Source organism: Thunnus albacares, chromosome 5, assembly GCF_914725855.1.
Source record: "Thunnus albacares chromosome 5, fThuAlb1.1, whole genome shotgun sequence".
Classification (NCBI taxonomy): domain Eukaryota; kingdom Metazoa; phylum Chordata; class Actinopteri; order Scombriformes; family Scombridae; genus Thunnus; species Thunnus albacares.
Window position 1 is genome coordinate 35,408,753 of NC_058110.1, and position 27,500 is coordinate 35,436,252.

The 27,500-nt window shown below is 40.5% G+C and overlaps 3 protein-coding genes and 1 long non-coding RNA gene across 8 annotated transcripts in view; 2 read left to right on the forward strand and 2 right to left on the reverse strand.

Annotated features, from left to right (window-relative positions):
- LOC122981768 (polymeric immunoglobulin receptor-like) overlaps positions 1-27,500 on the forward strand; it is a 724,120-nt gene that overhangs the window by 213,677 nt on the left and 482,943 nt on the right. The window lies entirely within an intron of this gene.
- Positions 1-27,500, reverse strand: part of LOC122981723 — a 930,226-nt gene that overhangs the window by 69,496 nt on the left and 833,230 nt on the right. The gene's annotated exons all lie outside the window — the stretch shown is intronic.
- The window catches only part of LOC122981739 (extracellular sulfatase Sulf-2-like), a 92,104-nt gene that overhangs the window by 39,498 nt on the left and 25,106 nt on the right, over positions 1-27,500 (reverse strand). For all 5 annotated transcript variants that reach the window (XM_044350456.1, XM_044350454.1, XM_044350453.1 and 2 more), the window contains exon 3: positions 21,460-21,518. The gene's annotated coding sequence lies outside the window, so the exon portion shown is untranslated. The remainder of the gene's footprint in view (positions 1-21,459; positions 21,519-27,500) is intronic.
- LOC122981846 lies at positions 13,203-14,774 on the forward strand. The gene is made up of 3 exons (XR_006403343.1): positions 13,203-13,242; positions 13,632-14,239; positions 14,392-14,774. It is a non-coding gene; the product is annotated as an uncharacterized LOC122981846 (long non-coding RNA).

Consider the following 27,500-nt stretch of genomic DNA (forward strand, 5'->3'; position numbering starts at 1 on the left):
TGGATAAAAAAGAAAATGTAGATAAAATGTAGTAAAAGAGTTCCAGTGTTTGTATTTGTTGAGGCAGCAAAACTATCTGTATCTGTATTTTAATAAAAGAGGAAAGAGGCTTAAAAATCCTGTTTTTGTTTTTATGACTCTTTTAATTTAGAAAATTAAAGTGTTATAATAATAAGAATAAATGAGATGAGATAGAATTAGATCAGAAGAATAGATCAGATGTAGTAAAACTGGAGCAAAATCCTCCAAATGAAACTCTCCAGTGTTTGATCATGTGACTCCAGAACGACACGTAGCAGCATTTTCTAATCTGGCGTCTCTATCAGCAGGACGACATCATCTGTCTGTGTTTTATAAAACCTTTAAACACATCATCTGTTAATCAATAATCATGTTTTATGATGTGACAACCAGGGATGTGCAGAGATCCCAGTATTTGTATTTGTATTTGTATTTGTATTTGTATTTGAATAAAAGTGGAAAGAGGCTTAAAAATCCTGTTGTTTGTTTTTATGACACTTTTAATTTTATATAATTAAAGTGTTATAATAAGTGTTCATGAATAAACTACCTTATGAAGTTGGTCCCCACACCGGGTCTCTAACTGGAGTCTCAGATCAGAGACGACTGCGCTGACTACTGAGATCAAACTTTACTCATCAGCTCGTTGCAGACAGACCTCTACCTATTTATACACCCAGAACACACAGACAGCACAGCCTGGAACATGTAGGGAAGAACTTCAGAGGTGATTATTGATTTGCACTTTTCATTTATTGCCTATTTTTTTACAACCTAACTTTGTGTAAAGGAGAAGAGGAACAACAGGTTCTGGAGAGTCTCTTTGGAAACACTTTGCATGTGTCAGTAGCTCAGTTTTATCTCTGGAGAACATCCCCAACACATAACTGTTACAATATCTCTATGAAACTAATATTAAAACCCACTATTTGTACTTTGCTGAATAATGTATCCTAGCACCACGCTGTGGTTCAGGTCTGGTTCGGTTTAGAGATGATGGTTTTGGGGTTAAAATGACTTTGTTAAGGTCAGAGAAACATGTGGTGGGTTCAAGTTACTACTTCCTGAAAGTTAGACCACCTTCGTTGTCATGGCAACAATAATAACTACAGGGGGGGGTTAAAGGTTAGGGGTCACGATGTTGCCTCCATCCAGCCTCCTCCTATGAATCTGTCACATATATAAACGTCATGTGACCTGCAGCACTGCTCCACCTCACAGTTGCTACGACAACTAGATGTCAGCTGTCACTCAAACTAACTATAGGCTGACATTACGACCTGTTGTGTAGAGCGATGATGAGGAGACTGTAACCTTCCTCCAGTGAACCCATCAAACAAACAGTCCATCATGTTTTCCATCGTTTGACCTTTGACTTCTGCTCTTTTAATGACATCATCGCTCTCCTGCAATGGTTTAAATGGCACCAACTGGACAATTAGTGCCGCCAGCTGTTTATGACCCGACTTCAACAATATTTGCATAACAGCAGTTTGACTGGAGGGAGACTATCACATATGGCTGGAACGGCCACACACACACACATGTATCACACTATATTATTATGCCTTTCGACACGTGTGAACCGCCAACGAGAGCTCCGGAGGATCATAAATTGTGTCGTCTGTCATCCTGATGCCCTCTCTCTCTCTCTCTCTCTCTCTGCTCCATCACATCACACACATGCTCATTAATATTCATGAGCTGTGGGCGGGACCCCGGCGCCGACGCAGCTGATATAAAAACGTGTGTGAATGTCAATAAAGACACGCGGCGATAACGCGGCGCCGCTGTTCCATATTCATCAGCATCTTTACATGAGACCGGCGAGCGATGAGGTCAGAGGTCAGAGGTCAGCTCACCACTTCCTGACTCTGGACAGTAGCCCATTCAATGAAATGAAAAACTGTAGCGGTTACCATGGTAACAGAGATTAGCTTGTTAGTCTTCATCACAGAGGCAGCTGTGATCAATACATTTACCCTTTTCATTTTGTCTGTTTGATCGATACGTCAGCTGATATTTCCTGTTTGACTGTTATCAATAAACATGTCAGCAGGTATTTATTTCCAATCACATGTTTTTATACTCAGCATCATTTCTGACAAACACACACAGAGGACGTTTCAGAATATATCACTGATACTGGACGCTGTTTTAATTAAGTATCAATTATTATTATTATTATCCAATCAAATCAATAATTTTACAAGAAGTGAAAAATGGTTGTTATCATTTCCCAAAGTCACAGGTGTCGTCTTCATACGTCTTGTTTTGTTCGACCAACAGTCAAAAAACCCTAAAAAACCCCAAAAACCCAAAAATATTCAGTTTACTATCATGTGTCAAAGTGTTTAATAATCACATTTGAGAAGGTAAATAAAGCAAATTTTTGGCATTTTTGCTTTAAAAAAAGAACAAAATTATCAGTTGTGAATAATTGTGTTTTCTTATAATTTAATTTATTATCTCATAATATTGAGACCAATAGAAATTAATAATTATTATTAGACATCATTAATTATAAGATGGAAAATGTATTAATTATTGAGACAAAGGTCTCGTATTTTTAAGTTAAACATCTTATAATTAAGAGATAAAGATCTTATAATAACAATATAAAATAATTTATTTATGAGAGTAAAAATGTGTAATTATGAGTCGTATTTACACAATCTTTTATATTTTTAAGGGATATTTTATCTGATAGTTCGTCAGATTTGAGTGAAATAATGAAGCTTCTCTAAATAAATATGAGAGAAAAACAAAAATGTGATTTTCTTCTGTGCATCAAAAATGATAATTTAATAAACGACTTAAACTGAACATACAGAGTTATAATTAGGAGATAAAGATCATATTATTATGAGATGCAGAATTAAAATAAAACCATCTATAATTATGAATTTAGGATTTTATAATCTGAAGACACTAAACTATAAACTAGATTCATTTATTCCATAAATATTATTGTATATTTTTTACTGTAAGTTTTTAGTTTATGATTCTTATAATAATTATTTCACTTTTCAGGTGAAAACGAAGCTACAATCTGTCACTATTTAGATTTATTGTGTAGTTTTTCTACACATTAACTCTCCTCAATATATTTATATTTTTTGTGTTTATCTGGTCTGTTGCATCATTAATCAAATGTTTCTTATCTTATGATTGATCATTTTATTAGGAACAGCTGTACTAAACTAATCAATCAAACACAACAGCTCCGCCATAAATTCTACATTTATTGTCAGTTTTTTGTTGACGTCGTCATAAAGGTGATGATTCTTCTTCATGTGTGTTATTTAAGGTCGTCGTGGGTGATGATGTGCTGCGTTAAACAGTGTTCCTAATATTTTGTCCACTCCGTTAACAAACATGATGGGGGCCAAATATTAGCAACACTTTTCAGTAGAAACATTCTCAAAAATAAACATAAAGCAGAATCATCACATATTCAACAGACTCGTCCCAGAATATACAGTGGTGCATTATGGGATACACTGGGCTCAGATGAAGGCTGCGTGAGGAGACGTCTGTGGGTTCAGTTTGTTGGTGTATTTCAGACGCTGTGTGAACCAGGAAGTGTTGCTATATGACATCACACACACTCATTTTCACTCACATATGCGAGTAAAACACATTTCCAGCTGTTGTAAAGGTGAGCGGCGCCGGCGGGCCGAGGTGGGATATATATCACCCATATTGGCTCTGATAGATACTTGTGATCAGCTCAGGATATAAGTATCATACTGTAGATTTGTGTCATTACTGTCTTCAGGTCTTATTTAATGTCTGTTATTCAGAACCTTCATCAGGGTTTCATATAAATGATCCGTGTTACACTGTTTCCTCCTGATGGTTTCATTGCATCAGTATTTTTTTCTGCACCATCAGCAGGAGACACGAGAAACTTTAAATTTAACTGAATTAAATTTCAAAGCACAACTAGTGTAATAATAATGAAAACTGTACACACAGAAACATCTGTCTGTAAATCAGACAGATGTGGAGTTGGTCTCATTTTGATGGAGCTAAGCTGGCTATCGTTTGTGCTAAGCTAAGCTAAACACATGTCACATATCCGTCTTCTCATCTGACTCTGGAGAAAACAAACAACCCTGTTTCAGTCCGCTGGTTTCTGTACATGAAGTTTTGTCCACAGTGACATCAGATCTCTGAATGATTTGGAGAAGTAGAAAAAGGAAACCGTGTCTCCTGTTTTGTGTCGCAGCTCTCAGTCCGGCTCTGAAGCCAACTGCTGATTCAGGACAAAAAACAAGATGTTCAGCTGAAACTACGGACAAATCCAACAAATCCCAGGAAAAAGACCCCGAGCCAACAATGTGTTTCTGACTTCCTGTCTCTGCCTGCGGACGTGACACTAATATATAGTTTCATTCAGTAGTTTTTCATCAGATAAACAGCAGGAACTGGACTATTATCAATACACATCAATCACATCAATCACATCGATCAATCGATCAGTCTGCTTATTAAGATTTACAACAACAAGTCCTCTAAAGTATTATTCTACCTGAATTGCGTAAAAACGTTACATTAGGCAAAATTCATCATTCGTCATGGCAACGGTAAATACCACATTATGTCCACATTTTACCATTTAACGATCTAATCATCCACTCAGTCCAGTCCGCCTCCTCCTGGTAAGAAAGTCACCTTATATAGACGTCATGTGACCTGCGTCCGCTAGATGGCGTCTGTCAGTCAAACGTAACTACAGGTCGTTTTTTTTTTTTTTTTGCGAGGTCGTCAGGTGAGTTTTTCTGAGACGGACTGACTGTTTTAAAGAGTAACACCGGTCTCATCCTTTAAATCTTCTCTCTGATCAAAACAAACAAATCCAAACTCGACCACAACGACCAGAAAAACAGATTCAAACACATGAAATCAGGAAAAGACAGATTGACTTACTGTAACCGACACGAAGATCAGGCAAACAGACGAGGAGTAAAACAAAATTCAGAAGAAGAAGAAGAGCAGAATAACTGCTACACACACTATCACTTCTCCTTTTTCCCTCTTTCACTTCCTCACGGATGACATTTTACACTCTTCATTCATTTCTCACAACCTCTGTCTCTCTCTCTCTTTCTTCCTCTCTGACATCGCTCCTCACTTCTTCTCTTCTTCTCTTCTTCTTCTTTTCCTACCTCGTCTTCATGTTTCCAGCTGCCTTGCTCGCAGTGCTCTGCTCTCTTTACTCTCTCAGCGCCGAACCGACAACCTTTCCCCTCTTCACTTCAGGGTGTCCTGTTGGCCGTTGCCGCGGCGGCAGACATGGTAATAATCCCCGTGGCAACAGCTCTTTCCCCTCGACAACGGCACGCTCTCCCTGCTGTAACGACAGCTGAACTGCTGCTGCTGCTGCTGCTGCTGCTCGCCTCCTCCGTCCTCCTCTCTCTATCGCCCTCTCTCCGTCTCTTTATCACTTTTTCATTTCTCTCTCTCTCTCTCTCCCTATCGCATTTTCCCCTCCCTCCCTCCCTCCCTCCCTCTGTCCTCTCTGGCTCTGGCTCTCTCTATTGTCTCTCTATCTTCTTCATCACTCTCATCTCCTCCTCTTCTCCCTCCTCCTCTCCTTCACACTGAACCGCGGTCAGGTTTATGTTTCTCGTTGGTTTTCAGACAAGTTCAAAAACACAAAGAAAACAGCTGATTAACATGCAGGAAGACGGACGAGGAAGAGGAGGGTCAGAGGTTAGTTGACCCGGAGTCAGTGTTGAGCTGCTATGATTAATCGATCAGCAGGAAATTAATCAGCAACCGTTCTGATAAATTAACAATTAATTAATTTTGTAATTCTTTAAGCAGAAATGATAAATGTTTGCTGGTTGCAGCTTCTCAGATTAGATCATCTGAAGCTCTTCGGTGTCGTTTATGACACAGAATCTGAATATTTTTGGATTTTGGGCTGTTGATGAGATGTGGATAGATATAAACTGAGATATCTGAAGACGTCAACTTGAGCGCTACAAAATTATAACCCTGGTGAACAAACTATGTAGTGGAGATATTAGTGGAGATGTAAGTAACCGCCATGTTTGTAGTTCTTTTAAAGCGCACAACAAAAACATGTAACGTTGTTAATATCACAAAGGTTGAAATGTCTGCAGGAACACGCTTCATTCTGTCAGAATGAGAGATTGTGTTGAGTTACAGACTCTGTACATGAAGATGGACGTAGCGAGGTGTGACATCACCCGGTGGTTTCGTTGGAGCCGGTTTGAAGTCCAGAGTGAAGTCGGGACCTTCCAGATAAGGAGTTTTGCTTTTCACGCTCTGAAAAAAACACGCCTCGCTACCTCGGACCCAAGCTAACGCTAGCTTACTGGGAAGAACGAGCGCTGCACTTGGGCTAACGTTAGCTACTTAAGCTAAATGGTGCTAACAGGGCGGGTGTCATAATCAAGTAACTTAAACATGAAATATTGCAACAACAGTCAGTGTGAGTCCTGAAGCCAACTGTCAATCACAGCTGTCAATCAACGCCCACATGGCAGACAGCAAAGCTACTATAAGTCTTCAGATCTTATTAATGGAGCAATAATTTCCAAAATGACCAGCAGCTCATTTATTAGAGGGTCTGAATGAATAGATTGAGACAATAATGACTCATTGAAGACGATGATTGACGTGTTTCTGGAGAGAAGTTGAGTCTTTTTGAACAGGAGCTAGCTGGAGCTGCTAGCGGCCGTCGGACGCACTTTAAAGCTCTTCAGTCTGAAGTTGTGGGAGCTGCTGATTGGTTACAGAGGCTAGACAGGAAGTGATGTCATGACTTTGGCTCTCTATAAATTTTAAATCCTATATATCTGTCCAGGGACTACAGGTGAACACGTCAACGTGAACACAGATCGGACGAGAACAGAGAACGATGGATCATACAGGTGTGATGGAGACCTATAAATATCCACCTTGTTTTCCATCTGACCACCGTTTGAGTCGTGTCGAAGCAGCTGCTGCTGCTAGAAACACTCAAGTCGGTCGGATTCTCCCGAGACTCGTGTGATAAGAAACATCAGCAGGCTGAGAGCGGAGAGGCGATGTGCATTTACATTTGCTGCTCCTGTGGAGCCGCCGCTGACATCCTCCTCATCAATAAAGCAGCCAAGGAGAGCCATCACTCTGCTGCGTCTCCACATCCTCGCTGCAGATAAATGATTCAGACGCGGACACCGTGTGACTGTGTAAAGAAAACACAGATTAAACTTTAACTGCCCCGCTCATCAGCTCCGTGTTGTTCGTATTGTTTTATCACCTTAAATTAAAAAAGAAAAACAAGAGTCCGTTCTGTTGTTTAACAGCCGCAGCTGCGAGTCACAATCGATTCATTGATTTCAAATGGAAACAAAAGCTGACCTCATCCGTCAGTGTCAGAGTAACACGCCTCCGCTGTTTATCAAAAGGCTGTTTTCTCACCCAAGAGGATTCTCCTTATTTCAATATGAAATGATGATGTCTAGCGCCCCCTGCAGGCTGCAGAGTCCATCGCAGCCACGATATGAAAGAGTCCCATATAAAGCAGATAAATTATGAGGCTTTACTCAAGAAAAACAGCATCACATGACAAAGAGAAAGTAAAGAGAAGAAGAGAGAGACATCAATGTGGAGCCTAAAAACCATGACCACAACCGTTTCCTTTCTCTCATCAAAAGGACTTTTTTTTAACACAAACAGTCCTTCCCAACATTTAACAAGCCTGAAGTCGTTCTAACTGTGCTCAGAAGGAACGCAAAGCTAATTTTAGAGGCGGTGAGACTGCACATAGAGTCCATGTAAAGAAAATAAAATAAAACATTTTAAAAAAGTTTAACTTGATTGAAAATGTATCTGCTGTTTATAACATACAGAGACGAGAGGACGAAGAGGAGTTCAGTCAGTCATCTCTTCATAATGACCTTACAATGGAAGTGATGGAGGATAAAACCCACAGTCCTCCTTCTGTACAGTTTATCTGAAGCTAATATTAAGCTTCAGCTGTTGTGTGAAACCTTCAACAGTCAAATGTTTGTCCATGAAGTGATGGAAAGAACTTTGACTCCAGTACTATTTTGAGGTACTTATATTTCTATTTTATGCACCTTTGTACCTCCACTCTACTACATTTCAGAGGGAAATATTGTTCTTTTTACTGAACTACATTTATCTCACAGCTTTACACACATTTAAAACACATGATGTAGTTTATATATTGAAATGAAATTTGTATTATTATTACAAGACACCATGAATTCCAACAAGCCAGAGTACAACGTTTATATTGTAAAAAGAAAATCTTTCATCTTCAGATCTGGAGTTCATCATTAAATAGTTCAGACATATATTACTGAAAACTCAAAGTAAACACTAATTAAACACTAATTAAACAATCTATCTCGTCTTCTTTTACAGGCTTCTGAGATAAACTTTGCAAACTTAAATACATCAAAATTAAACAGTCGTTCCAGTTTTTGCTCATCTGAACATCAGAATATTTCAGGGTTTAGTCGAGTAATGTCATGAAACAGTAACTCTCTTAAGTCGTCGTAATTTGTACAATAGAAACATTAAATCTACTTTGATTCATTATAGTAAGATATAGTGCAGGCCTTGTATATTTGTATATAATAAATAGAAGACTGAGTGAAGCCATTTTGCTTAATGTGTAATTTTACTTTTGATGTTCAAAGTAATTTTTGCAATTAATACTTTTGTACTTTTATCTGAGATTTTTGAATGCAGGACTTTTACTTTGAAGGAAGTATTTTTATAGTGCAGTATTTCTACTTTTACTGAAGCAGAAGATCTCAATATTTTTTTTCCATCACTGGGAATGTGATCAGGAAGACAGATTTCAATGGATTGGAACTAGAGGAAAAGGGAAGAAGGTTGACCTTGAACATTAGGATTCATCCTCTGGGCACCATAACATTAGACCAACTAACATCAGCAAACCGATCATACTGAGAGTAAAAATACTAAAATGAAATCTCCTCCACATGAATGTAAACACAGATCAACAATGAGCAGAAATACTCTTCAAAAGAATGTAGGAAGTGTTTTAACTGCTTCAATGAGACGCTTTGAAAATCACTTCTGTCAAATTTTGACAAATAACTGAAACAGAAGAAGAAGAGATAATCACACAGGAATATCCCTTTAAGAGATACTCTGTCCATGCTCACACACACACACACACACACACTTCAACATGAATAGAACATGAACACTGAAGCATCATCTAACTACAAGACCTCATTTACACATATTTCCACAGCACGTCCGCCTCCCACTGCCTCATTTACACTACTACTCATTTTTTAATGTTCCATCCATCCAACCATCTCCCCGCTCTCTGCATCACCCTTCACCTAATTTACACACCACTTCACATGTTTCATTCTCCATCCATCCTTCCATCCAGTATATATATATATATATGTATATCTTCTGTTAATGCAGCACATATATGTGAGGAGGCGTACTGATGAAAAACAAGAAATGAAACAGAGAAGAAGAAAACAGAACATCGTCTGCAAAAGTGGAAAAAATGTCTTTAACCAAAACATAAAAGCAGCAGAAAACATGTAAAACAAACAAGACAGAATCAGTACATAAAAACACAGTTCAGAATGATAGTTTAAAAATAATTTAAATGCATTTAAGAATAAAATGTTAGAACAGGGATCAGTCATTAGGGGATTTCTATGGAGGGTCGTTAACCAGTGCAGTGGGAACGCAGGCTTACGTGTTTTTTTTAAATTTATTTTAATTCATTTAAAGGACACGTTTCCAGCTCTATATTTATATTCTGGGGCTCTACTGGAATAAAAACTCCTTATTTATCTTCTACTGGTCCTTTATGCAGCCCCTCAGTTCAGCCTCTGTCTGAAACAGGCCGTTTTAGCTCCTGTCTCTTTAAGGCCCCGCCTCCTGATGAGCCCACTCTGTTCTGATTGGTCAGCTTCAGGAAGCTTCCTCTGGCTCCGGAGGCTACGTAAACAAACTATAGTAGCAGGATTTCACTTCTTCTTCTCCTTCTTTACTCAAATCCATCCATACATGTTGGAGCTGAACAACACATGGAAACACCTTAGCAACCACCTTAGCAACCACCTTAGCAACCAAGCTTACAGAATGGATGCACAATAACAGAAATGTGACGAACGAATGATCATCTCGTCTGGAAAGTAAAAAAAACCTCGAAAACGACGTGTTCAAAGCAGGTTGACACCCTGACTTTTGACTTGCAGGCAGCGTTTCTAGATATGTGCAGCTCAAGTTTTGGAACTTTGACCCTGTTTAATATCCGACATCACAGCAGGATATCAGTAAAAGCTACATCTGATCTCCTCCTTTGCTCCCGTCATCATTACTACGACCTCTAGAGTTCACTGGCACTTTGTTGTTTTGGGGAACTCGCTGAAACGACTGATCCTATCATTTTTCTCGGGAGAACATTTTCCTTTTTTTTTTTTAATCTCTGAGCAACAAATCACTTCAGTCAAGTGATCAAGTGAGTCTTTATTCGTCATTCCCGTTTCAAACAAACAGCAGAGCACTCGGAGCAGACACTGTGATGTTTTGTCCCTCAGATGTGTGAGAGTCTGTTTCATTAGCATTTTATTTCATCAGACAGTTTGTGGAGAGCAGCCTCTCACTCGAGGACAAAAGACTGTCTATCAATCTATCCGTCACTCCCTCCATCTGCGCCTCTGCTTGTCTTTCAGCAGCGCTGTAAGATAAGAGGAGTTCATTAGTCAGATAACTCATCTCACACTTTGCTTTTCTTTCTCTGTATTTCTGCTGCTTCTCCTTCTTCACCTATCGTCTTTCTGCTTTCCTCGTCTGTTTTATAACAAACTGCTCTCTACATTTCTTTCTCTCTGTCTGTATGTCCATGCCTTCTTTACATCTTTCTGTCCCTTCACACTTGGTTTTAAGCCTCAAACATGCTTCTCTTGCTGTGAACATCTGGACACATGTGACAGACATCTGCACACAGACTTGTCGTTTGCGCAGATGTCTGTCAAAATACTTAACATGACGAGACTGTTCTCCCAAGAAAAATGACACAACAGGTCGTAATGTCAGTCACCAAAAAATGACTTATAGTTTCGTTTAGAGGCATTAATCCAACTGTAGACTCCCCTAACCTTAACCCCCGTGGTTATTATTGTAGCCATGACGACGGATGTGGCCTAACTTTAAGGAAGTAGTAACTTTAACCCACCACACGTTTCTCTAACCTTAACAAAGTGATCATTTTAACCCAAACCATCATCTTTCTTTAAACCTAACCAGACCTGAACCACAGCGTCGTCACGTCATTAAACGTTACTTTTAACAGTGATGTGTAACAAATGATGTCGTCCTGCTGATTACTGCTGATAGCGGCGCCAGGTTAGTAAATGCTCCTATGTGTCGTTCTGGAGACACGTGGTCAGACCACTAATCTGCTTGATTCGTTTGGAGCACTTGTTGGAAATTAACATGCTAGTAGATGCTAAACCAAAAGTCTGTTAGCTTACTGTCCACCCAACATCCTGATGATTTAGCTTCTGGGTGAAGACCCACTGAAGTTCACCCCCATTCATTTTCTATTGTTAGATTCCAGGTGAAAAAAGAGAAAAAAATTCAATTTTATAAAAATGACGGTGATGCAGTGAAACTGACAAAGTGGCTTGATGATGAACCAGGAAACTGTGGTATGTGGATGTTCGTGTACAGAATTCCCCTTTTATACGACCCCTCCCTACCAGATTACAAGGACAAAAGAAATGCGACTTGGCACACAGTAGTGCAAATTCTTAGAGAGAGCGGTGAGTTGTTTAATAACACTATGCTTGCTAAGAAATGCTAGCAGGCTAAAAACTTGTTGACGTTGTGATGTAAATGTCTACGCATCCTTGGCAGCCAGTGTCGAGACGATTTGTTCGCTGTGAGTTGGTCTTCACTATGAGGGCAAACCTGTGTAGTTCACTACAGTTGAAGAGGACTCTGGTTGGTTTTCCTTTGAACACAGCGATCACACTCGGACCAAATCAGCCAACAGAGTCCCTTTACAGGAAGTGGTCTCGGTCTGGTCTCAAACAATCTCTGGAGGGGTTTGTTTGTGGTGGGAATGGGATCCGACCTCCATCTGAACGACTACAAGGAATATTTCTAGACGTACAAGCTAAACATTTCCCCAAAAACATGCTCATGTGGTTTTTAGTGATGCAGTTTGCAAGTTTACAAACTAATTCACAGATTCAGACCAAAATAACTCTCTACTCTTTCTACCATGTCTGGCGTTGACTTCTGTCCAAGAGTACTTACTCACCGAACAGGCTCTTTCTCTATCTCCTTCCCAAAAACAAAAATAAAAAATGTATCTACTTCATGGAAACGGCAGCCCTGTGGCCCTTTGGGTGGAACTCAGTGTTATTCTCGAAGGCTTCTACTGTAGTTTGGACTGAACCCCATTTGTACGTCTCTTTGGACAAAAGCATCTGCCAGATGAATAATGTAAATGTGGAGCAGTCTGGCTCCAAACGCTGCAGTGTAACAAAACTCAGTGCGTTCACAAGTAAGCAGGTTAATCAGAGAACATGTATACATGGAACCCCCAGACCCCCCCACCAAATTTTAATTTAAAACTAATTTCCTGCATTTCTACACCACCCAACCTCTTTGATTAAGCCAAGAAACAATATATGATCTTTCTCCTCAGACAATTTGACTTGAGTGCAAGACTCAAGCCCCTGCATCAACCCAAGAAGACTAATATCTCAGAGTATCCTGCCGCTCCCTCTCTCACTTACACAAATAAGGGCCCCAGTGTCTATTTTCTGTTCAAATAAATAGTCTATAAATTCAATATTGATATTATGTACACAAGAAGCATGCTGAAGTAAATACATTTAGAAGGTAATTTAGAAGATCTTATGCCACGTTACGTCTTGTTTCATTTGATTCTGTTGTGTTTCATAGTTCTGTCTGCCAGACAACCATGATAACCATGTCTGTGATTATAAGACCATTAGTGAGACAGGTGATCATGTGAACTTCAGGGCCGTTCTTCAGATGACCTTGTCAACGGAGGACGAAATAAAGCTGTGGCTGAAACCTCACGCAGTCACCTGGAGGCTGGACCGAACAGATCCAGGAAAGGGCCAGAAGGTTCTTCTCAAGGTAACACTTTGCATAGAACATCCTACAATTTTATTTTTACAGGTCAGGTGATGTTCTAGTATAAAAAATAGCCTTTTGGTGGAGGAAATGTAGGTAATTATAAGGCCTATAAGCTTCTCATTAATCGATGATGAAGGGTAGAGTTCTTTCTCGTCACAATCAACGCTGTGCCTCATACAGTATACCCAGCTTCTCCTTAGTTTGCAAAAAAATAAAATGATCAAACGGAGAAACTTTAACAACGTGTCTGCTGAGGTGGAATATATAACAAACTGTACAAGAATGAATGACTTCTTCTGAAGTTAGGAGAAGAAACTATGATATCTCCAACTACGATGACCATTGCAAACATCACTATGAATAATGTGAAAGAGAGGATTTATGTAGATTATCGCCACAGACCTAAAATAACACCTGTATTGTCCTTTTAGGGTGGACTTCAGATGCCAGCATAAGACAAGACCTTGGGGAACTCAAACTGTCCTGCAAAGATGACTGTGACTGTCTTACACAGTAAAGAACACAGCATTTTTGTCTCAAATGTCTCCTCGGAAGCATGGACCCTCACATGCCAACCTTTCCTACAACAGTAGCCATCTGCAGTGACCACAACCGCACTGAGGCACCGCGACGTGGCGACAACAAAAGCAAAAACTGAGCTGAAGCTTTTTGAAGCAGGACACCCCCCCAAGTTCAACACGGACCGGCATCATTGTCGAGTATTCCTGCTGTTGACCCACAGTTGTGTTGATGCCCTGACGCTTGGAATAATCATCATCCAGTCTGAGGAAGAGCAGGTCATATTTGAAGGCCTAGAACTTTTGAAGAGCCTCCTTGATGAAGAGTCCTTTTCAGGCAGAGGAAGGTCATGGCCCACGGTATTCCTCACAGATGACAGCAGGGCAGAGAGCAGCACTACGCAGCAGCCTTCCCACAAGCCAAACTTATCCTCTGTTCACCTGCTGTGAGTTGTGTGGAGATGGCTGTGGTGCAAGGACAGCCGTTACCATCAGGCTTTAGAGAACTCTGCTTTGAACAGGTTGGTCAATTTTGTGAGAATGACGGCAGATGTGTTAGTCGCCAAATGTTCATAGCATTTTATCCCATCAGAACAGTCCATGTTTGTCATCGGAGTTACTGGAATGATCCCTGATACTGTTAAATATTCATTCACTGTATTTAACTCTAAAGGGGTCTGAACTTCAATGCCTGCGTGGAGAAACTCTACAGCCGGAGGGACCGTTGGACTCTCTGCTACAGGGACTGTAAGAGGAAACACCAACAACTACAATGAGACTGCAATGAGGATACTGAAAGACAAAATCCTACATTGCAGAAAAGGCATACGCAGTTATCTGACTTTCTGACCATCCTCCTCAGTGCTTATTATGAGGCCAGAATAAAAGATGCTGCCATAGTCCATTGGAAAGGCTTGTAGAAGTCAAGGTTCCTGGTAAAGGACAATAGTGTGAAACCTAAGGACATCCGCAAGGTCAAACTTTATTCTGTTCTAATACTTCTTTTTATTTCTTTACAAAGTGGATAGTAAATGTGAATAAATTCTCCTGGCAAGGTCGGAGATTGAAAGAAACGTTTCAGTGGAGTAGTACAATTTTTTGCTTCCTCTCTATTTGTTATTCTTCTTCGCTGTTACTTTTCCACATAGATTGACGCCACCCATTTTGAAATCAAAAGCTCCTCCTGTCCTGTAAAAATCTATGTCGTAGACGTACACCTGGAGATGTGCACATGGGTAGCAGCGGTAGGCCCTGCAAACACCAGGCAGCTGTCATTCTCCAGCACCAACTTCCTGCCACAAACAGCAGAGATGAGGGCGAAGCTACTGTACATAGCAACTGGTAGTAAGTGTTGTAAACAAAGGAAGAGGTATTTAAATATCATTTACTTACCTGTGAGAAAAGGGGGAAAATGTTTTCTCTTACTGCTAAAGTTGCTTACTGAAATGTACCACTGCCAAGCTACGGCAGCGACGTATAGACACAGTAGTGTACTTGATGGAGGGTCTAACATTCATTTTGTTACATAATATTGTTTTCAGAGGTTAATGTTCCTCTCCAGTTATAGCAGCTGTTGAAGGAAGAGGCTGTTGCAGACCTGGACGTTGCACTGGGAATACTGGGGTGTCATCTAGTGAGTGGACTACATCAATGCCAATTTTGCCCAATTTCTACTTCTACACTGATCAACTCCATAAACTTTCATCTTACTGTTTAAGGGGAGTCACAGAACCAGCTGACATCACTGACTATGAACCGTGTTTCTCTTGGAGACCTGATGAAGACCCAGTCGGGTTGAAACTTTGCCTAGTTTGATCTTTTCATCTCTACCTGCAGTTCCTATCTTTCCAAGCCCTGTCTCAGAGGATTGCAATGATAACATAACTACTCTGCTCTTTTTATGATCACACCATTATTGTTCCTTGAATTATTATTGCTATTGCTTTCCAGTATCACATCAAGCTGCTGCAGCAGGATTTACTGAAAGGTGCCAGGAGCTGTCAGCCATAATCAACAGTGACTCTTTTTTCACAGCCTCATCAGTGGCTGCAGTAAAGGCCTTTAAAAAAAAAAAAAAATCAAAGACAATCCGTCCAAGATCATCACAGTCTTACATATGTTTGGCTGCTACACAAACACTGGCTCAGCATCTGTTAGATCTAGAGCCATCCGTAGGGCTGCCAGGCATGCCGGCCCTGCTATCCGCACACAGCCAACAGCAGCGGTGAGACGAAGGGTACGCCTTGCTGCTGGACGCCCTGTAAAGGTCACGACAGGACCCTGAACATGTTTACGACCAGTCAGCCAAGAGGGTCCGAACACCAGCTCTCCATGAACCGGCACAGTCGATGTCAAAGGGCAAAAACCACCCAAAATGAAGGTAATAGAGACTTTATTGTATGTCTCCATTATGGAACTGATAGAATGTCTTTATTGCAAAGTGCATTTTTACATTTACCAGTTTGTTTCCTAACTATTTGGGAGTTGTGGGCAACCACAGTCTTTCACCCGGGCAGCAGATGTGGGTTTAAGTGAGAGGAGAGATTTATTCATTCGCTTGCACTGTTCCAGCTAAAAGCAGGTCACGAACATGTTGAGCCAACTGAGAAATGGTCTAATATGTGGTTTGTTTGCACTATGAATTTATGGATGAACTGTTGTGGAAAGATGCTTTATTTCTTTTTCAATATAGAAATTCTGTTGAGGTAAAAAACGTGATATTATGCACGCTGCATTTTGAAATGATTGTGCATGTTATTTCCATATAGGTTGGACATTTATTGAGCAAGATGTTTTAAAATAGTGTGTAGAAATTGTTAAGTAAATGTAATTCTAGTAAGATTTAATGGGTTTTGCAGTTTTGGATATAGAAGGGGAGTTTCCTCTCATTCAGGCCGGTGATGTCTGATCTGTAGCGTGTATGTACCTTTGATTGTTAATGACTTTTCAAGACTGGACCTATATGCAATGTAGTGTGCATTTTCTTTCATGACAAGGCAGCTGCAGTAAAATAACATTTAAGAGGACCAGCAGCTCTGCTACCCGACTCCTGATAAAGAATTGGCTAGAAACAATAATGGTGTCCTCCCTGATTTAACTGTTACAACTTTGGCCATCTGATGCTGGTGCAGACGCCCCCTAGAGCGTTAATTCCACTAATGTTTATTAAGAAAAGTATATGACCATAATTTATTTCAAGGTCATCTATCAAGAGTGATTCAGCTGGTTAATGAGAGGAATTACATCGCTACATGGACCTGCGGACGCGCTGTAGGCGTGATTCTGCTGCGGCTGAGCTGTCGCATCGCCTCACGCCAGCATGGACGCCAGTTCTGGCGCCTGAATGCTACGCAGCTTTTAAATCTCTATTTAAACTCCATCAAATCAATCACACTGTTTTGAGAGACTTCGTATAGATCTTTCTAAATCAGCGCTGTGTGTGTGTGTGTGTGTGTGTGTGTGTGTGTGTGTGTGTACTCGTATGGCTGTCATTGTGGGGACCAGGAAGAAGTGAGGACACACCTTCAAAAGGGTTGTTTGAGGGTTCAGACTTGGTTTTAGGGTCAAGGTTCAGTTTAGGGTTGAAGGTTAGTTGTGATGGTTAAGGTGGTGTTAGGGGCTGGAGAATGCATTACGTCAATGAACGTCCTCACTAAGATAGCTATACAAACGTGTGTGTGTGTGTGTGTGTGTGTGTGTGTGTGTGTGTGTGTGTGTGTGTGTGTGAGTTCCTTTCAGACAAACAACAAAAGAGCTTTCAGATTCAAATCCAGTCCTACAACGCAGATGATGAAGAGAGAGAGAGAGAGAGAGAGAGAGAGAGAGAGAGAGAGAGAGTCCAACTGGCCAAAAGAACATCTCTCTCCACTCTTCTTTTTTTTTTGATTGCTGTTGTCATGGTAACCGCGCATGATGCTGATTATTATGGTCTGCTCTGAGAGGTGGACTAATGGAAGAAAAGCAGCAGCTAGAGACGGATGCAGAGTGTGAACTCGGTCCTGCTCCTCCTCCTCCTCCTCCTCCTCCTCCTCCTCCTCCTCCTCCTCCTCCTCAGCTTCTCGTTAACGATGATTGATACACGTCGTTTACTTTGTTTCATTCACTAATTGTTTCTTCAGGCTCGGTCACAGTAATTTCTTTTTTCTCTCTATTAATTATTAATTCTCTGTGCGAAGCTGTCGTGTTTCTTTAGGATTTAAATCCTATTTTTATTTATTTTATTCTACATCTGATAACTACAGTATGTTTTCATCAGTCTCTGTATAAATGTTCTTTATGGATAAATTAACTTGACATTATTCACTTTACTTTATCTATTATACTTTCTTATTAATTTTATTTGACTTATTTGACTTAATTCACTTATTTCACTCTGTTTTATTGTTATTATTGTTTTTATATCTATTTTTATTTCTGGTGTGCATTAGTCTTAAATATTTTTACTGTTTACATCTGTTCTTTGTCTTATTATCGGCTTTTAAATCATCTGTTAATTACTTTGAACTGCACTGATCTGTACGAAAGGTACAAATTAAGTGTGATTGATTGCTTCGATTAATCGATTCTCACAGACATCTGTTACGACACGGCACAGTGAAGGACTGAAAAAACACGACTAACGAGCCGCAGGAGCCCGAATGAACATTAAAGCTGTTTTTCTTGCTGTAATCATTCCTCCTGTTCATACTGACCATTAGAAGATCCCTTCATAATGACCTTACAATGTAACCCACAGTCCTCCTCCTGTGCAAAAATGTATTTAAAGTTTATCTGAAGCTAATATGAAGCTTCAGCGTCCAAATGAGTCAAATCAAGTAGATATCTTTCAACGTTTGCAGGACACAGCGGCGCTCCGTCTCAGCGGTGCTCGGAGTGCACGTAAGTGCAAATACTGTAGGATACTACTTTTAATTTGCACTATCCAATCATGCCACCATTAGAATGTCATAAAATATGTCCAATATCATGTGCTATGAAAATATTGAGTAAGTTTACTGGCTAGCTAATGTTAGCTAACTGCTAACAGGGGTCCTTTGTAAACAAGCCTCATGTTTAGAGCTGTACAGAATGACGTCACCCTAGTCTATTAACGTTAAATGAGTTAACCCCTAATGTTAAATTATATAACCTAACGTCACCAGTTTGTCAACATATTGAAAGTAAATCGCACCACATCATTAGCTGTTCAATTTATCAATGTATCTAAAAGTTTATCTGAAGCTAATATGAAGCTTCAGCGTCCAAATGAGTCAAATCAAGTAGATATCTTTCAACGTTACAGTCTTTTTAGTGCCAAAGTTCCTCTTTTTGTTACTATACTTCCACCTGCAGCTCAACAGGGAAACACTGTCCGAGGAAACACAAAGAGGGAATTTGATGCTAAAAAGACTGTAAATGTGTCAGATATCCACTTGATATGACTAACTCAGACTGCTGAAGCTGAATAGAAGCTTCACACAGACTTTTAAATGCATTTTTTGCAGGACTGTGTATTTTCATATCGACTGCTACATTTAAATGTAAATACCGTCTGCTGTATGTAAAGATGGAGACACACACAATATAGAGAAGAAGCCTCAACACATTAATGAGCTCTGTGCTGCAGCTCCGGGTCTCCGTCCTCACAGACGTCAAAAAAAAGAAGAAGAAGAAGAAGAAAACGGAAAGAAAAACAGAGATTAATGTGATTTGTAGTGATTACGGCGTCTGTTTTTCTGATCATCGCTCAGTCAGATGGAAGCAGCTGTCCAAACAGACGTCCTGGGAATCCATTTACTGTCAGCTTTGGACATTTCCATGTTTATTTCACGTCATGTCGTCAGATATAAAACCATCAGAAGTGCTCTGCGTCGTTGTTTTTTTTTGGGGTGTGATTTACAAAATTGTTGATGCTGATTTTGTCTGAAAGCTTCCACACGAGACACAGAGAGCCGTCAGATGGAAAAGCTGTTCGCTCGTCTGCTTTTAGGGAGAGACGAGGAAACCGAAGCCGACACAAAGATACAAATTACAGATGGATGAAAGTAAATAATAGTCGTGTGTGTGTGAGAGGCATGGTCTCTTTGTTACCACCAGAAACCGTGTTTACGGCTCGCAGCTTGTTGTTAAATATCCAAAACTTCACTCTTTAACTCTCAAGTGTTAAAAGGATGATCTCCTGAGTTTTTAGGGACGATGAACAGGATCACAAATAGTTTTGAAGCCAATCGTGAAGCAGGAAACATCTGAGATGAACAATATTTACAAATTTATAGATTCAGGAATTTTTAATGAGGTAGAAGTAGATGTCATTTTAAAGAATAAATGATTCATTAAGAAAATAACACAACACTTCCCGCCTGTTTCTCACAACACACGTGTGTTTTAAAGTGAAAGCTACTGCAGATCTTCACCACGAACGAAAGAAAAGACTCGTGACTTCACTTTGTCCTGAACAGATTTAGACATTTTCAGCTCTTGACTCGCTGCACGGATGAAATGGATCTTTATTACAGATCTGACAAAGCGTGATGAAAGAGACACGATGAGTAGCTGCTCCGTTCGCACCAAGAAAAAAGAGGTGAAATAAACTGTAACCTGTCAAAAAAAAGCTTTTCAGTATGTGAAAACTCTGCATCATCGTTAAGAGAGAGAGAGAGAGCTTTGGATTTGAATCGTCCCAAAGTCAAAGTTTTCTGAGTTTTCACATAAACAGATGCAGCTTTAACTTCACTGAAGGTATTTATTTCTGAGCTGAGTCACAGTTTAGATAAAACAGCAGAAACACAAAGACAACGCTCAGGTTTCAACGTTTGGTAATTCAAAACAGAAGAGAAGAAGAAGAAGAAGAAGAGAAAAAGAAGAAGAAGAAGAAGAAGAAGAGAAAAAGAAGAGAAGAAGAAGAAGAAGACGAAGAATGGGAGAGTTTCCAACTTGTGCAGTGACTGAGCCACTGAGGCGCCTCAGAAACAAGATCCACTGAGAGAGAGAGAGAGTAATGGCATGCTGCAGCCTACTGGGCCTCTGGCATCATTTGGCAAAGAGTGTGTGTGTGTGTGTGTGTGTGTGTGTGTGTGTGTGTGTGTGTGTGTGTGTGTGTGCCTCCTGCAGTCTTGCCTCATTGCCAGCAGCAGGCTGAACTAATCAGTTAGCGGGTTAGCTGCAGCGCTGCTTGACCTTTTGACCTCTGACTGCTTGAACAGACACATTAAAACATGTAAACAGAAGAGCCTGCAGAGACACACACACACACACACACACACACACACACACACACACACACACACACAGTCTGCTGCACAACACAACCGACATAACTGACAACAAAGCAGCTGCGTAAACATTTTCTTTACACACCAAATGTAACCATGGATACAGACGAGAAACACACACACACACCTCAGAGATCTGTGTGTGTGTGTGTGTGTGTGTTTTTGTTACGTCTTCAGGACCGTTTCGGTACACCATCCTTGTCGGGACCAGTAGTCCTCATGGGACCAAAACCTGGTTCTAATGTGGCACAACGTCATGTCTGAGGTCCTGGTTAAGGTCAGAGGTCAAGCATGGACTGGAAGTCAATGCAATGTCCTAACAAGGATAGCTGAGCAAACCTGTGTGTGTGTGTGTTTCCATGATGGATGTGGTATCTAACCAGTTGTAGCGGCCCAGCTGCAGGAGGCAGAAACTGAAGAATTCATCACACACACACACACACACACACACACACATAGAAACCAATTAGTAATTAGTGTGTGTGTGTTACCTTGTGCAGACGTGCTGGAGTGTAACCGGTTGTTTGACAGCGTTCAGCTCAGCAGGGACCTGAAACAAACACACAAACACAGAAGCTGAGACACACTCACACACATCAGTGAACAACAGTGAGGTTGTGTTTCTGTTAGCGCCTCCTACTGGCTGAGTATGAGCCTCCTCCTTCGGGGAGATTTCAGGAGATCTGCTGCTACAGTTTGATGTTTCATGTATAAAAATGAGCTCAAACTGCATCAACAGACAATACAACACTGTACAGCATTTAAATGCCAACTAAAAGAGGCTAAAGTCTATATATCCATAATAATAACATATGAACTGTATATACACAGAATACAGTATAAACATAAAGGATCAAAATTATGAAGAGAAGCTTTAAAATGTAATAAAAAGCAAACAGGGGCCCTAGAACGGATCCCTGTGGAACTCCACTCAACACAAACCAGTCTGAACCAGTCTCATATGTTTGTCCTGTGAGACGTCACTACTGTGTCAAATTAGACAATTATATAGAGTCATAAATTATTCTTGACCAATCACAGCTTGCCGTCTTCTGTGACGTGTGTGATGTCATCATAAGGAGGAGCCGGAGACCGTTTGTTCGTATACGACTAAACTACAGCAGCAAAAACATTCAGTTAGAGACGTAATTCTGCTGAATCACGTCTTCTTATCAGAGAATGTTGTTAATAAATGTTGTCATATGAGATGAAAGACGGTCTTTCCTTTCGTCGGGACGTCGTGAGGCGTTCGGCTGTTATCAGGCTGTTATTCTGCAGTCTGAACCCGCCTAAACACCAAACCAGTGTTCACATCCGTCCGTTAATATTTCATGATCCAACAGTGTCGAATCCAGCTGTGAGCTCCGATAAAACCAGGACGGAAACTCTTCCAGCATCTGTATTCAGCTTGATGTTATTTATAGAGTTTCACTTCCTGTGTTGACGTGTGTAACCGCTGACAACGCAAAAAAAACAATAACAACCAGGAACAAAAGCTGGTTACATATAGTTTTGTTAAAATGCCTTTTTAAAACTATCTTTATTTATTATTATGTATTCATTGACTTATTTCTGCAACTGATCATCTGTATGAAATAAGACGTGTAGAGAGAAAAGTATATATTTACAACACGTAACCAGTTCTGCTGGACAGATATATGTATATATACTCTCTGAATACATTACAGTGGATTCATCTCTAGCAGTAAAGGGAACGTTCAGCTGTCCACATACTTTTGGCCACTTAGCGAACATCACGTCAGGCTCAAGAAACGCAGAGAAGAAGCTCCGACATCATCAGATTTATTTGATTCTGTCAGAGCAGCTCTGACTTCACTTCAAATCCTTTCATGTGGTTTCAGGTCGTTTGTCTGCAGAGAAACGTTTGATTATTTGATCGTGTTTCACCTTCACACACACACACACACACACACACACACACACACACACACACACACACACACACACACACATCTGATACAGTAAATCTCTGTCCACAGAAAACATGTGTCATGCTCATGTTTCCTCTTGTTTAAAATCTGTGAAGTGTGATCGCTGTGCAGAGCCCGAGGCGTCTAGATGTCACACACACACACACACACACACACACCGACAAAGACTCACATCAGAGACGCATTAAAACTCGACTGTGAAACTAACCGTCTGTCATCTACAGAGGAGGAACAATGATTTCAGCTGTTTTATGCGTCCTGTAAACGGTTTATATTTTGGTTTCCTGTCTTTAAACATGAAAATGCAGATGAACAGGTGGACGGACACGTTGAACCTCGAAGCCCTTTCAGACATGAAACATGTCACAATCGCTGCTTCCATGAGTCTGTTAAAGTGATGTTTGTCAATCAGCCACGAGTGACTTTTATGATCCTTACAGCTTCATCCAGACATGACAGGACATTTACTGAAGGAAGATATTTAGCAGCTGGTGCACAAAAGAGAAAGAATAATTCTGCTGATTTGTCTTCATGTTTGGATCCAAAACTTTGTGAATCAAAGCTGATATATCTGATTAAAAACCCGTCAGTGAGTCTCACTGCTGCTCTGGGTGACATGTTCCTTCATCATGAAGAGTTTGGTCACGTTAGTTTGTTCAGAAACGGCTCCAAAGACTAATAACAGCATCATGTTTTCAGTCTCCAGAGAGCAGTTCTGTGTACGGCAGACGCTACTGAGCATGTGCAGGAACGCTGTTTTGTTTACAGCTTGTTGTGCTGCAGATAAACAACCTCTGACTTTGTTCTGAAGTTATTTACAGTGTGAAAACAGCACAGACTTTATAGTTCTACGCCTGACATAACCTGATATGTTGTATTTTATAATACTACATTAGAGTGTCGTCAATAAACCTTAAATCAGACATATTCTGCTTTTTTCGTGGTTTTCTGTTGTTCTTGTTCATGTTCTGGTGTCGGATGTTCAACGTGGTCAAAGTTCCAAAACTTGAGGTGAACGTATGTAGAGATGCTGCCTGCAAGTCAAAACTCAGGGCTTCAAGCTGATCTTAACGCTGACGTTGGCTCGGCGCACATGCCCACAGCTGTTCTTTCTGTAGCTTTGGTTGCTAAAGTGGTTGCTATGGTGTTTCCGTTAGGGGTGTGCTTGAATATAAATACGTTATTTGGCAAAGCACAAATAGTGTGTAATAGGTTTTTACGAATATTTGTTTCATACAAATATTTTAAAAATTATTAGTTTTTGTGAAGAAAACAAAAAAACAAAAAATACCAGCGAGCAGGTCGGTTACATCACTATCTCAGTGTCTCTGCTCCGCTGTGACGTCTATCAGCAGGTCTCAGTGAGGGGAGTCACATCCACCTGCTACATGACGCACATTTCCTAATTTGGACATCATTTTAATTTTCATCTTCAATTTTCTAAAATTCGAAGCGTAACAAAAACAAAAACAGGATTTTTAAGCCTCTTTCCACTTAAATTCAAATACAAATACAAATAATTTTGATGCCTCAACAAATACAGATACAAATACAAATACTGGGATCTCTGCACATCCCTGGTTTCCATGTGTTGTGGATCTGAGAAGTTGACATTTGGAGTAAAGAAGGAGAAGAAGAAGTGAAATCCTGCTACTATAGTTTGTTTACGTAGCCTCCGGAGCCGGAGGAAGCTTCCTGAAAGCTGACCAATCAGAACAGAGTGGGCTCATCAGGAGGCGGGGCCTTAAAGAGACAGGAGCTAAAACAGCCTGTTTCAGACAGAGGCTGAACTGAGGGGCTGCATAAAGGACCAGTAGAAGATAAATAAGGAGTTTTTATTCCAGTAGAATATAAATATAGAGGCTGGAAATGTGCAGAATATGAGTTTAATCTTAACTTTGAGTACAGAAGCATCACAGTGTCAGTTTTAACTAACTAATTATCCTCCATAAACCAGAACAGGAAACATTTTCAGTGTTTTTTGTTATTTTCCTCCTTTAAAAGTCTCATTTCAGGACGAGCAGACGGGAAACACTCCAGTATTTAAAAGTATTAATCGTTATTTATCATTATTTAGGTAAATGTGACAAATTATCACGACACACACTGTAGGTCATAATGTCCACACACACACATACACACACACATACACACACATACAGACTCCCTGATGGTTGGTCAGTTGGCACGGTGACACCATGGTAACTGCTGCTGCTGCTGCTCATCCTCCACCTGAGACACTGTGTGTGTGTGTGTGTGTGTGTGTGTGTCTGTGTGTGCTTGCATGTGTGTTGTAATTACTCCAGTGAGGCACTCTGCCAGTGATGCAAGCCTTAGGGGAAACACACACACACACACACACACACACACACAGCTGAGGCACATGCACACTGAAACAATATCTTACACACACACACACACACACACACACACAAACACACACACACACACACACACACTCAGCTCCACAGGTAGAGTAATGGAACAGTACATCAACATGGTGACAGGAAGTTCAGGAAGTTGGCGAGGCTGACAGGAAATGGAGAATCTCTCCGGGCGACTTTTCTTCTCTGCTGCAAACCACTGCAGTGAGTGTGTGTGTGTGTGTGTGTGTGTGTGTGTGTGTGTGTGTGTGTGTGTGTGTGTGTGTGTGTGTGTGTGTGTGTGTGAACTGAAAAAAACGTTCTTTTTTTTATTATTATTATTAAATTGAGTTTCTTTATTTGTATGTTTTCAGAGCAGAACATCCAGCTGTGGTCTGTCGGGTCTGAATCTAGAAGCGTGTGACGACTTTCATGATGTTTTAAAGTATGTTCATGAGCCGTGATATCGGTGGTATTAACAATAAACTATTAACAACAGTTACCAGGCAACACTTTGGAAATAAGAAGAGAAGAAAGACGCGTTTTCACTGAAGAGGTTAGATGATATATTGACTTTGGGGACCTGTAAAAGCTGTTGTAATGATGCTTATTAATAACAGTCTGAGTGACATCACACAAACAGGAAACTAATAGTGAACTGGTGTAACGTCACTGGAAGCATCCGGTCTATGATGGAGACATGAACAGAGAGAAGTGAGCGGAGTCGGTAAGAAATAAATGTGGAAGATTTTACAATAAGAATTTTGACTGTGGAGGACAAAGAAGATGAATTTGTTGTAAATAATATTATTTAAATTTAATAAATAAAAGCAAATGTAGTAAATCACCTCCCTTGTAGAATATATTTGTAATTGTGTTTTCATCGAATATCAAATGTTTTACAAACCAAATACAAACTAATACAAGTTAAAATACCAAATTCACACATTCAGAATCTTTTATTTTCATGACTCAGACTGAAGCTGCGACTTGTCTGTTTAAATAAAATTCATTTTTAAAAGAAGGTTTTGGGGAAAATCACAGACTGTATATAAACATGGACGCTCCGGCCGTCGCTGTCTAACTCCCAGCCAATCAGAAACGGGCAAAGAGGCTGAAACAAGCCACCTAGCGGCTGGCGGACCTGTCACTCAAAGCAGCCACGTCCTTCATTATGCAGAACTTTACAGCTTAATAACATTTAAACAGGTGAGTTATAAAAACGTACAGTTTTGAAATAAATGAAAGAGGAAATTAGCTACAGAGACCAAAACTGTTGTTTGTACCAGACTGTAAACATGTTTATTTCACATGTTAACATGGGGGTCTATGAGGATTGACTCGCTTTTAGAGCCTCCAGTGGTCGTTCAAGGAACTGCAGGTTTTATCTTCATCTTACAGCCCCGCAGGTTGCTGCTCGGGGAAAACGCTGCTTCACATGTCCTGCTGGTTTTACTGGTCTTTTATTGTTCTGAGGACAGAAGATCCTCCTGATCTGAGACCAAACCGAGATACACGAATCAAAACTGACTCAAAGGTTTTCTCCTAAATGTTATTTTGACCTGAAAATGAGCAAATTTCTGCCTGCTGAACAGGTGGAAACCCTCAGTGTGTGTGTGTGTGTGTGTGTGTGTGTGTGTGTGTGTGTGTGTGTGTGTGTGTGTGTGTATGTGTGTGTGTGTGTGTGTGTGTGTGTATGTGTGTGTGTGTGTGTGTGTGTGTGTGTGTGTGTGTGTGTGTGGTGTAATCTTCCTCCTCTCTGGTTCAGAGTTTCTGGAAGAGCAGCAGCAGCAGAGAGCTGGAGGGAAGATTTAGTTTGTCCTCCGCGGACGATGTGGACATTTGTCTTGTTTATTTATTTATTTATTTCTCTTACAAATAGCTGAAGGCTGGAGGATCATCAGTTACCCTCCTCCTCCTCCTCCTCCTCCTCCTCCTCCTCTCACCTGTCCTCCACCTACACCTGGTAGCCTGCTGACCTGTCAGCACTCAGGAGAGCTGTGTGTGTGTGTGTGTGTGTGTGTGTGTATGTGTGTGTGTGTGTCTGGAGGCGGTAGAAGCAGCTGTTCTCCTCTGAGGAGGAGGAGGAGAAGCAGCTGCTGCCTCTTTCTCAGCCTGGATGAATTCACTCTGTTAGTTTTTCATTTACTGGCTGAACATTCAGCCGCCGCCCCGTCAGTCTGACCTCAGACATGTCCGCACTGAGCCATCATCTCC